The sequence below is a fragment of the Crocuta crocuta genome, unplaced genomic scaffold (genome assembly GCF_008692635.1).
Source record: "Crocuta crocuta isolate KB4526 unplaced genomic scaffold, BGI_CrCroc_1.0 scaffold475, whole genome shotgun sequence".
In the NCBI taxonomy this organism is placed as follows: domain Eukaryota; kingdom Metazoa; phylum Chordata; class Mammalia; order Carnivora; family Hyaenidae; genus Crocuta; species Crocuta crocuta.
In genome coordinates this window covers 1,995,430-2,005,263 of record NW_027529518.1, presented here as the reverse complement: position 1 = coordinate 2,005,263, position 9,834 = coordinate 1,995,430, and the positions used below count along the sequence as shown (strand labels likewise).

General features: G+C 42.7%; 1 protein-coding gene across 1 annotated transcript in view; it reads right to left on the bottom strand.

Moving 5' to 3' along the window:
• LOC144228920 (PPP2R1A-PPP2R2A-interacting phosphatase regulator 1-like) overlaps window positions 1-9,834 on the bottom strand; it is an 88,183-nt gene that overhangs the window by 8,659 nt on the left and 69,690 nt on the right. The window lies entirely within an intron of this gene.

Here is a 9,834-nt window from a genome sequence, read left to right as displayed (position 1 = left end):
CTGGTACCTGTGTGATTTTATCTCTACACCCAACGTGGGGCTTGAAACTCACGACTCCAAGATGAAGAGTCACACACGCTCTTCCGAGTGAGCCAGCCAGGTGCCCCTACAATTAGTTCTTTGTAGCTTATTGATCTAGTACCTAATACTGTATTCAGTTATTTTCATTTTGCTGATTTTCAATGGTATAAAACATGTAAAAGATGTAAAATGCGCATATTCCACGATCCAGCATCTCTACTGCTAGGAATTGATCGTGGGGAAACACTTCGACAAAGTGCATACAGTGATAAAGGTGAACACTGCAGCCTCGTTTAACATCATGAACCTTCTCTTTAAGCCAGTTCCCTGGCTTAACATTTCCTGTTAAATTATTCTTTCAGCCATCCTAGCTTGAAATCTTATGATTACCTTAACTGAACCAGTTACTCGGTACCTGCCACGTGTCAGGGATCAGGGTTCTGGTGACGACAGACTCTGTCTTCGTAGTCTCCTGTCACCTCTTCTGAGTCACCATTTCTTCAGTANACTCCATGCTCCGCACAGAACCCAGTGCAGGGCTCGATCCTACAACCCTGGGATCATGACCTGAGCTGAAAATCAAGAGTTAGCTGGACGCTCAACTGACTGAGTCACCCAGACGTCCCTTCTCTCTTTTTTTAAGTCGAAAAATTGTCTTCTAAATATGNCTTTGGTGTTCCCACCGCCGCTCCCAGCTCAAGAGTCTTCAGTGGTTCCCCAAGTCCATGGGAAGAAGTACGAGTCCACAGTTTGGCATCTAATGCTCTCTAGTCTGTGACCTCTTCCGGCTAATCTTGTCTAGCTGATTCCCTGTATAAATCCTTGAGCAGAGCCTGTTAGATTATTTACTGATCCCCAAAAAGCTCATCGAGAGTCTGGTCAACCTCCTTGCCCTCGCTCTGGCCATTCCCTCACCTGAAATGCCTGCTGATCTCATTGTTCCTTATCATTCCTGTCTGTCTTTTAGGCTTATTTCAGCTTGACATTTTGGGGCATCTTTTCTGACCGGCCTGGTCCTACGCAGTGATTCTCCTCTGTACTTTATCACTCACTTTTTTTCCTTTTACCACTTATTTGGGACTGAGTGTATTCTTACATTATTAAATTTTTATGGTTTTATGTATGGAGCCTCTTCGAAAGAGATACACCGAGCAGGAATACTGTGCTTTTGTCTCTCTGTGCTCCTAGAGCCCTGAGATACAAATAGGCTCGAAGTATGTTTGTTGATGAAGTTGGCTGGCTTTATGGACACTTTAAAATGCCACGTCTGGGGGAGCCTGTGGCTCAGTCAGTTAAGCGTCCGACTTTGGTTCAGGTCATGATCTCGTCAGTTGTGGGTTCGAGCCCCGCGTCAGGCTCTGTGCTGACAGCTAGCTCAGAGCCTGGAGCCTGTTTGAGATTCTGTGTCTCCCTCTCTCTCTGACCTTCCCCTTCACACTGTCTCTCTCNAAAGTGGAAGGTGTATTCAATGGTGAAAAAATGATCTGTAGCCAGACAGTAGTGACTTAATTAAAATCTATTCAGTGACTGCCCATTGCTATCAACTGGATTTCTTCTATATAATATCAACTGTTCACACTGACTTTGAATTCTTGGTAGAGTGCCTGTCCCTGTGCTGTTTCTTATTTGCTCCTTGAGGTCCAAACAGTGACTTACTGCATGGAAGATTTTGTAAAATGTGTGGCTTTAACTGTTCTCCAATTTTCTTTTCTTTCAGGTCTTATCACAATGGCCATACTTAGAACATGAGCAAGGAATTCAGTTGACTTCTGAAGTAAATTTATCTTGCAAATATGAATGTGGACTGCCTTTGATCTCTTTCACTCCATTAACATGCTACCGACTATTGAGTGATTGACCGTAACTGCAAATGTATAATATATATTTTAAATTACAAACGGCAAGGATGCTTCTGAGTGACACCTAGGAAATCATTGGAAAAAAATTCTTTTTATATCTAAACCTATTATGCAAAAGACTTCAAACATCTGTTATTGTCTTCTCTTTTTTTCTAATTCATTTTGATCACCAAGGTCCTGTGTCCTTCACAGCTACAAGTGTGAAACATAAAATGACCTTTATTTCCTGACTACAAACGTCAATGTTCCTATGTAACTTATACCTTGTCCTCTGTCATTACAAACAGTTGCCATGGGGTTTCTAAAATAAGTTTTACAGTTAATGTGCAGAGGGTACACACCAAAGCCTAAAGTGTTGAGGGATCATGCGTATCCTACCCTAGGATCTTCCAGAAGAACAGACATACTTACAGAATAGGATGTGGTCCAGACACAAAGTCTNAACCCTCGGAATTAGGGTGACTTCTCTGTTTGGTCTAACAATTCGAAAGGAAGGTAGGCATTTGTTTAGTTACGTCGTTCACCCTGGCTTTACCTCTGGATAATGCTTTACGTGAACAGGAGGAAAAAAATCCCTTTATCATTTCTTCCCAGCCCTTTGCCTGACTGTAAGCAACTAGCCCAGACTGGGATGACCAGATGCCGGGTGGTTTGTGTGCCGATGTTTTTCATCTTTAAACTCCAAGCCAAGTGTAGAAAATACTTGATATGTGTCTATTTTATATCAATCATGGAGATATTTTTTAAGTTTGTATTTATTAAAACAACTTTACCCAAAAAAATCCCTAAAGCAACAACTATTTACATTTCTTTATAGCCTCTCTGATCTTGAGCGTATATGTATGCGGTTTTAACTGTTATTATCATAGTAGCTGATCTTCTGACTTAGAATTTTTTTAAGTTTATTTATTTATTACGCGAGAGAGAGCGTGTGCATGAGCAGGGGTGGGGCAGAAAGAGGGAGAGAGAGAATCCCAAGCAGGCTCCGTGCTGTCAGTGCAGAGCCCGACACGGGGGCTTGAACCCACGAACTGTGAGATCGTGACCTGAGCCGAAATCAAGAGTCGGATGCTTAACCAAATGAGCCACCCAGGCGCCCCTTGACTTAGGATTTTTATCTGCGAGCACAATGCCTTGTGCCTCTTGAAAATCATGTTACAGATCTTTTTACCGAACAAGCTTCGGCATTGCTACTGTAGTATTCTCGAGGAAGAAACACAACATGTATGCCTGAGGTTGGTTTTTGCAGGAAATAGTACTTTGCTTCTAAAGTAAAAGCTTTTACATAGGCTCTTTCATAGAAAATCTTCATTGTGTAACCATTTGGGGAAGATAAATCATTAAATGGATCGCGTCTGTACATTGCATAATGACTGAAAAGCACATAAATGTAATCTATTTTGAACTTTGTAAAAAAAAATATGGAGGCTATCCATGTTTCTCTATCCCTTTCAAGTCCTCTGTGTGTATGTGTGTGTGTGTGTGCACACATGTGCATCCGTGCACGTGCGTTTCTGTGAGCACACACGTGTGTGTGAGATAACCCATTGTAAAGGACAGAAATTACTTTAAAAAAATAAAATTGAGACCTTCCCAGTTTCACAGTGACTTAAACATTTTATTTGAGGGACCTCTGAGGAACTCAAGTTTTAGTCTATTTCCTAAAGCTGTTTCCTACTCCTGTGAGTTAAATAGGAAAAATAAGGAATGAAATATGTAAGCTAAAATGTATTAAGTTTCTTAATTTGCCAGGGGAATTAATTTGTCTAGATTTTTGAATAGGTAAGAGTCACATGCTTCAAAGATCAACTATAAAAAGGTATACCAGGGTGCCTGGCCGGCTCAGTCAGTGGAGCGTGTGACTCTTGATCTTGGGGTTGTGAGTTCAAGCCCCGCATTGAGCATAGAGATTACGTAAAAGTGTACAGTAAAAAAAAAAAAAGTCACCGCTTGCCATCCCTGTCCACGTCATTCCTTGTCCACTCAGCACCTTTCAAGTGACCACTGTTGTTGGTTTAAATATGCTTCCACTGTTTCTTTATCCAAATACATTTCTTGTGTGGCTTATAGCATAATTCATGGGGCCAGTTCCTTCCTGACCAGTTTTATCAGCAGTACATCAGAGTGCCTGTTCTAGCCTCATCAGCCATGTGTCTTGCCAATGTGATAGATGAGAAATGACATCTCTGTATACTTTTTTTTAACTTAAAAGTGAGGTTGACCACCTTTTGAAAAAACTATTTTTGAGAGAGACAGCATGAGCAGGGAGGGGTGGGGTGGGGTGGACAGAAGATCCAAAGTAGGCCCTGCGCTGACAGCAGCGACCCCGTTGTAAGGCTCAAACTCATGAACTGTGAGATCATGACCTAAGCGGAAGTCAAATCCTCAACCGACTGAGCCACCCAGGTGCCCTGCCCACCTTTTCATAGAGCTATTTATTCATATCCTCTGTTCCCCTAGCCCCTGCTTTCTGGTGGCAGAAAGCCTACTGGCTTCTAGGAGAATTCTGTGATATGAAGCAAAGGTTTCCTTCTGGCTTATCGTGCTTCTTTTGACTTTGCTTATGGTATTTTNAAACTTTTTAGGGTAGTTGAATTTATGAATCTTTTATGGCTTTTGGATTCTGAACCCTAGAAAACCCCAGACCATTCCAAGGTTACAAATCCTCAATACACACACACACGGACACCAGTGTGAAGCTCTAATGAAGAGTAANTGACAGCCAGCTCAGAGCCTGGAGCCTGTTTCAGATTCTGTGTCTCCCTCTCTCTCTGCCCCTCCCCTGTTCATACTCACTCTTTCTCTCTCAAAAAAAAAAACAAAAACATTAAAATTAAAAAAAATAAGCTTAAAGTCCATAATCTTTTATAAGGAAAACTAAAAGACACTCCTGAGAAACCCAAAACTAGACTTGAACAAGTAGAAAGACATCTTTCTGTTTTAGGACATACAGCCTTGACATCAAAATTTCTCGATTGTAAGTTACGGAAGTTTAACATGGATCTGATCAGAATACCAAGAGGTTTTGGTATCTCTTCTTACCCAGACAAGTTGATTCTAGATTCATCTGGAGAAATAGGCACAGCTAGGAAAACTCTTTGAAAGAAGATTAATGGGAACAGTTCTCCCAGAAATTAAAACATTTATATAACCCCCATAATTCTAACTGTGGCACTGACTGGACCATGAAGAGAGCAATTGAAAAGAACTGGAAGTACAGAAACAGACTGAAATACATCTAGGAATTTAGAATATGCTAGGAGTGTCATCTCAAAAACAATATACTGGTCAATAAATGGCATGAAAACAACTGGGTAGCAATCTAGAAAAAATTGAAGTGGGATTGATGCATTCTACCAAGATAAACTCTAAGTGGATAAAACATTTGAATGTAAAAAAACCCCATAAAGGTGCTAGATAACCATATAAGGGAATTTATTCCTTCCTTTATCATCCTGGAAGGCATTTATTTTTGATGACTCAATGGCGGTGTTCCATATCAAAGACTAAGTCTGAACCAGTGCCTCTCCTAGACGGCTTTCCTCCTTTTAGTGTGTTATTTCCCAGTTTTGTAAAAGGACTCCCCCCGACGCCACCAATGAGTTTCCAAAGTAGATTCCCAGAATCACAAAGCAGTTGGATCTTCCCTGTTAGAGATTAATTCAATGTACTTAAGTCTCAAGTCCCTTCCCTTTAATTTGAAACCTGTCACATTTGGACAGGCTGCAATCAGCAAGAACTGGGTGAGTGGCCGGTGATCATACACTGTGTCTGCACTGCCGGGATTTACAGTGTGTTGGAGTGCGGCGGCCTGGGGGAAGGGAGGAACAAAATGCACCCCAAACAGTCTTGGACCTGGTTCCACGCTCAAGCGTGTGCTCCCCCCCACCCCCAACAAATGCTGCAGGAGTTGGAAGGCTCTGAGCTGACTCTTAAAGGGTGGGCTCCATCCATAGACAGAGAGGAGTTGGGTTCACAAGAAAAGGCAAGGATGAGTGTGCCATGATATGAGGCAAGTTCCTTTGAAATACTTCCCAGGGGAGATATTGGAGACTGATGTATGTGCCGTTATTTCCTGTCTGCCACGAAGAACGCGTTTCCCTGCCCCGATGAAATGGCCTGACCGTGGGCTGGTGGAAAGAAGACCCAAACTCCCCAAGGGGCCACAGGTATTACAAAGTTTAATCAGGAAACAAGGTAAAGAAATAGTTGTCATCGTGAAAACAAATATGATTCATCTTGGAAGCAGCCAGCAAACAGAAATGCAGGTGTTTGTCACCTCGAAATCGTTAGGCCTGCACAAGTCTGCCACCCAAGTTAACTTCAAAAGGAGTTGTACAAAGTCAGCATCTAAAGTTCGGGTTTCTAGAAGGGATTCTGGAAATGAGCGTCTTGGCCAGATATTTTCATTCGCGAACACTTCAGTGGAAAGACAGCACAGCGGCTGGCTGAGAAGATACCTTCGGGGTTTCAACAAGAACACGGAAAGAGCGCTGACATTCCAAAACTGTGTTATTATGAGAAAGATTGAACATTTCCAGTAGCACCTAAAAGCCTGACATTTTGAGAGAACACACTTAAAAGGAACAATCTATTTATTTATTTAATAGTTTATTGTCAAGTTGGTTTCCATATAACACCCAGTNAGAGGGAGTGGGCTGGAACTAGAAGACCCAGACGGAGAGCCCCACAGAGCCCAGCTGTGTTGGCCCAACGGGAGAATGCCAAGTTCATGATTATTTCATTAGGAAAATATTTGCTACACCTATAATCTGGAAGTGATCAACAACATACCAGAGAAGGACATTACTCTCCAGGATGAAATACCAAACAGAATAACAAAGAGTTGACCCAGCTACACAGGCTGTTGGGATGAGGTCTTGTCCAGTTACCACATCAAAGACGCTGCCACAGGCAGAAAAAAAGAGGACTCAATTAGGACACTGGTTTGGAGAGGCTTTATATAAGCCAGAGGAAAAAGAAACGCAAATAGACTAAGCTCAAGCTGGCTGCTTCCTTATTTTGTTCATTTAGTTTGGTTCTGATTTGCCCCGGCTGCTCGGTCAGGCAAAAGATATCCACAAGTTTAGTGACACCTATCCTGAGCTGTGTCAGTGCAGTCCCTAATAAGAACCAGGCCCACTTCAAGGAAGATGATGACGATGCTTGTCTATCTCATTCTGTGCTTTCTCCAACTTAGTATGGCAATTGCTTTGCGAATCACGGACTTAATGAATGCACAAGGTGGGCCGTTCAGGATGTGAGCCAGGTAGGTGGAGGAAAGGCCTGAGTCAATAAAGTGAAAAGAATCAATGATGTTATGAGGATGTGGACAGATTTGTAGTCCACCGAGGTAGAGAAAAACAATGCCAAAAAACACCATGAGAAAATGAAGTGTGAGTCGTGCTAATAGTAAGGGGGAAAATGTGCTAAATCCTGGGGTGGATGGGGAAATTGCTTTTGTGCAATCATAGGTCACAAAAGGAAAGGTTATGAATGGGTTTATTTGCAGAATTGGAATGGAAGCTTTCTATCTTCTGATGATCATGTTTTTGGAGGTTATCACTGTACCAGGCAATGGGTATCTCTTGCTGTTCTCAGGCTATTAGGGAACAGGTATCTTTTTTTTGTCTGTGGGTTTTTTTCTTTCTCTTTTAAAAATTTTTTAAATGTTTCTTTATTTTTGAGAGAGAGAGAGAGAGAGAGAGAGAAAATGAGTGAGTGGGGGAGGAGCAGAGAGAAAGGGAGACACAGAATCCAAAGCAGGCTCCAGGCTCCAAGCTACCAGCACAGAGCCCGAGCATGGCTTGAACTCACGAACCCTGAGATCATGACCCGAGCCAAAGTCGGACATCCAATCGACTAGGCCACTTGGGCGCCCCTGTGGGTTTTTTCTTAATAGACTTTATCATTTAGAACAGTTCTAGGTTCACAGCAAACCTGAGCGGAAAGTACCGAGAGTTCCCATATCCCCACATCCACTCCTCACATGCGTAGTCACTCTACTATCTGTATCCCTCAGTTGTGCATGTTTTTCAATGGCTGGACCTACACTGGCAAGTCATTATCATGAAAGTCCACAGCTTCTATTAGGGTTCACTCTTGGTGTACCTTCTGTGGGTTTGGACAAACTTATAATGACATGCATCCACCATTATAGTATCGTACAGGAAGTATGCTATCACTGCCCTAAAACTCTTCTGTTGGGGTTTTCTTTTTCAACTTAAAAAATTATCTTGGAAAATGTTCAACAGGTACAGAAGCAGAGAGAGTAGTATAAGGAACCCCTCCCATGTACCCATTACCTGCCTTCAGAAATCACCAACCGTGGCCAATCTCAAAGAGCCATTTTGCAAAGGCTACGGGGACATAGCTATAGGCAGATTACTGTTACGTTTGAGGAAAAAGGGTTTCTTTTCAGTAGTTTTTTAAGTGAGTGATTGAAGTATTTTGGGGTGGTCATGTATTCAGGCACTAGATGTGCTGGCCACTTTGCAAATGACCTACTTGCCACTCCAAGTATGGTTCGTGGAGCAGCAACATGGACATCAATCTCCTGGGGGCTTATTGGCGATGCAGAATCTCCCACCCGCCCCAGACCTACTGAGTCAGAGTCAGCAGTTGAATAAGGTCCCCCGGTGAGGTGTATGTACATCAAAATTAAGAAATACTGTCTGCCTGACCTAGGCCAGACACTTAAAATAGCCTCATAACAATCTTACGACAACACTTCAAGGCAGATATTATCTTGCCCAATTTACAGATGAGATAACTGAGGCTGAGTAGATTATTCAGCCTTCCCAAGAGCTCACAGCTAATACATTTAGATCTGTCTGTCTGGCTTCACAGTTTTTGATTTTACCACTTGTAGCATGCAGCCTCCCCACTAAGGGGTTTACTTTTGGGGCCACTCCGTAAAGAAAAAGAAAAGATAATAGTATGTGTTTACCCAACAGAAAACAACGAGGCATCTTGGCAACAACAACGGCAACAGAAAACCACACCGTTTGCTATTACGCAAGCAGTCGCTTCCTCCACTGAAAGACCGTCTCGCTTTCCAATCCATTATTTTGGCATCACGTAGACAGCTCAATATTTTAGAGTGGTCAGAAAAAGCAAACTGGAGCAATGATCAAAGTCACTCCCCCTCGCCAGTGACTGTTGACCCAAAAAAGAACGAAACTGCAAACACAAAGTGTCCCGGAACAAAGGGATTATATATTATAGACCCGCATAGCTGGGCAATACATTTTAAAAAATTAGCCAGACTGGTTTGACATCCCGTAGGCAGGAAAGGTAGGTTGTGGACTGGCTGCTATTTAACTTTTCAACCAGCGGAGCGGGCTGAGCCTAGCAGACCTGTGCAAGAGGCAAGCGAACTGCTTCCTCGGAGAAGGGGCCCTCAAATGGATGAGTATTTCTGGGCAAGGCAACAGGCTCTTTTGTTTTCTGAGTAGCTTTTTGGAAGGAATATTACAGGAAAAGGTAGAAAAAGCCTAATTCCTGTATCATACTCATCTGATACTCATCAGATCTCAGGAGCTTCTCCCCTGTAATCCTGGGAGATTAGGCCATATCCTTCTCTTTCTGCTGTCCTAATGACCCCAGGGACCTGCATTAATGGGTCAGCATGGCGGCTTGGTTTTGCAGTGAGTTGACTTGATGATTAATTAGCCAGTAGCAGGAACCTGATGAAATTCTCAGCTCAAGGCCCCAGGGATCCGGTTCAGGGCACTCTGCCCTCACAAAAAAAGATCAGGTGAAGAGGCACACACACTGGCCTGGTGATAGGCACCACGGGGTTATTCTGACTGACCCCCCATTTTACAACCAAATGACCTGGACACAACTGGCTGTTGTGAAACAGTAATCCTACTGAAAGGTAGTAAACCTACTGGCTCAACAAAGCTAATTGTCTTTATGCCTGAGATCAAATTCCTGGTGTTTGGTTTAC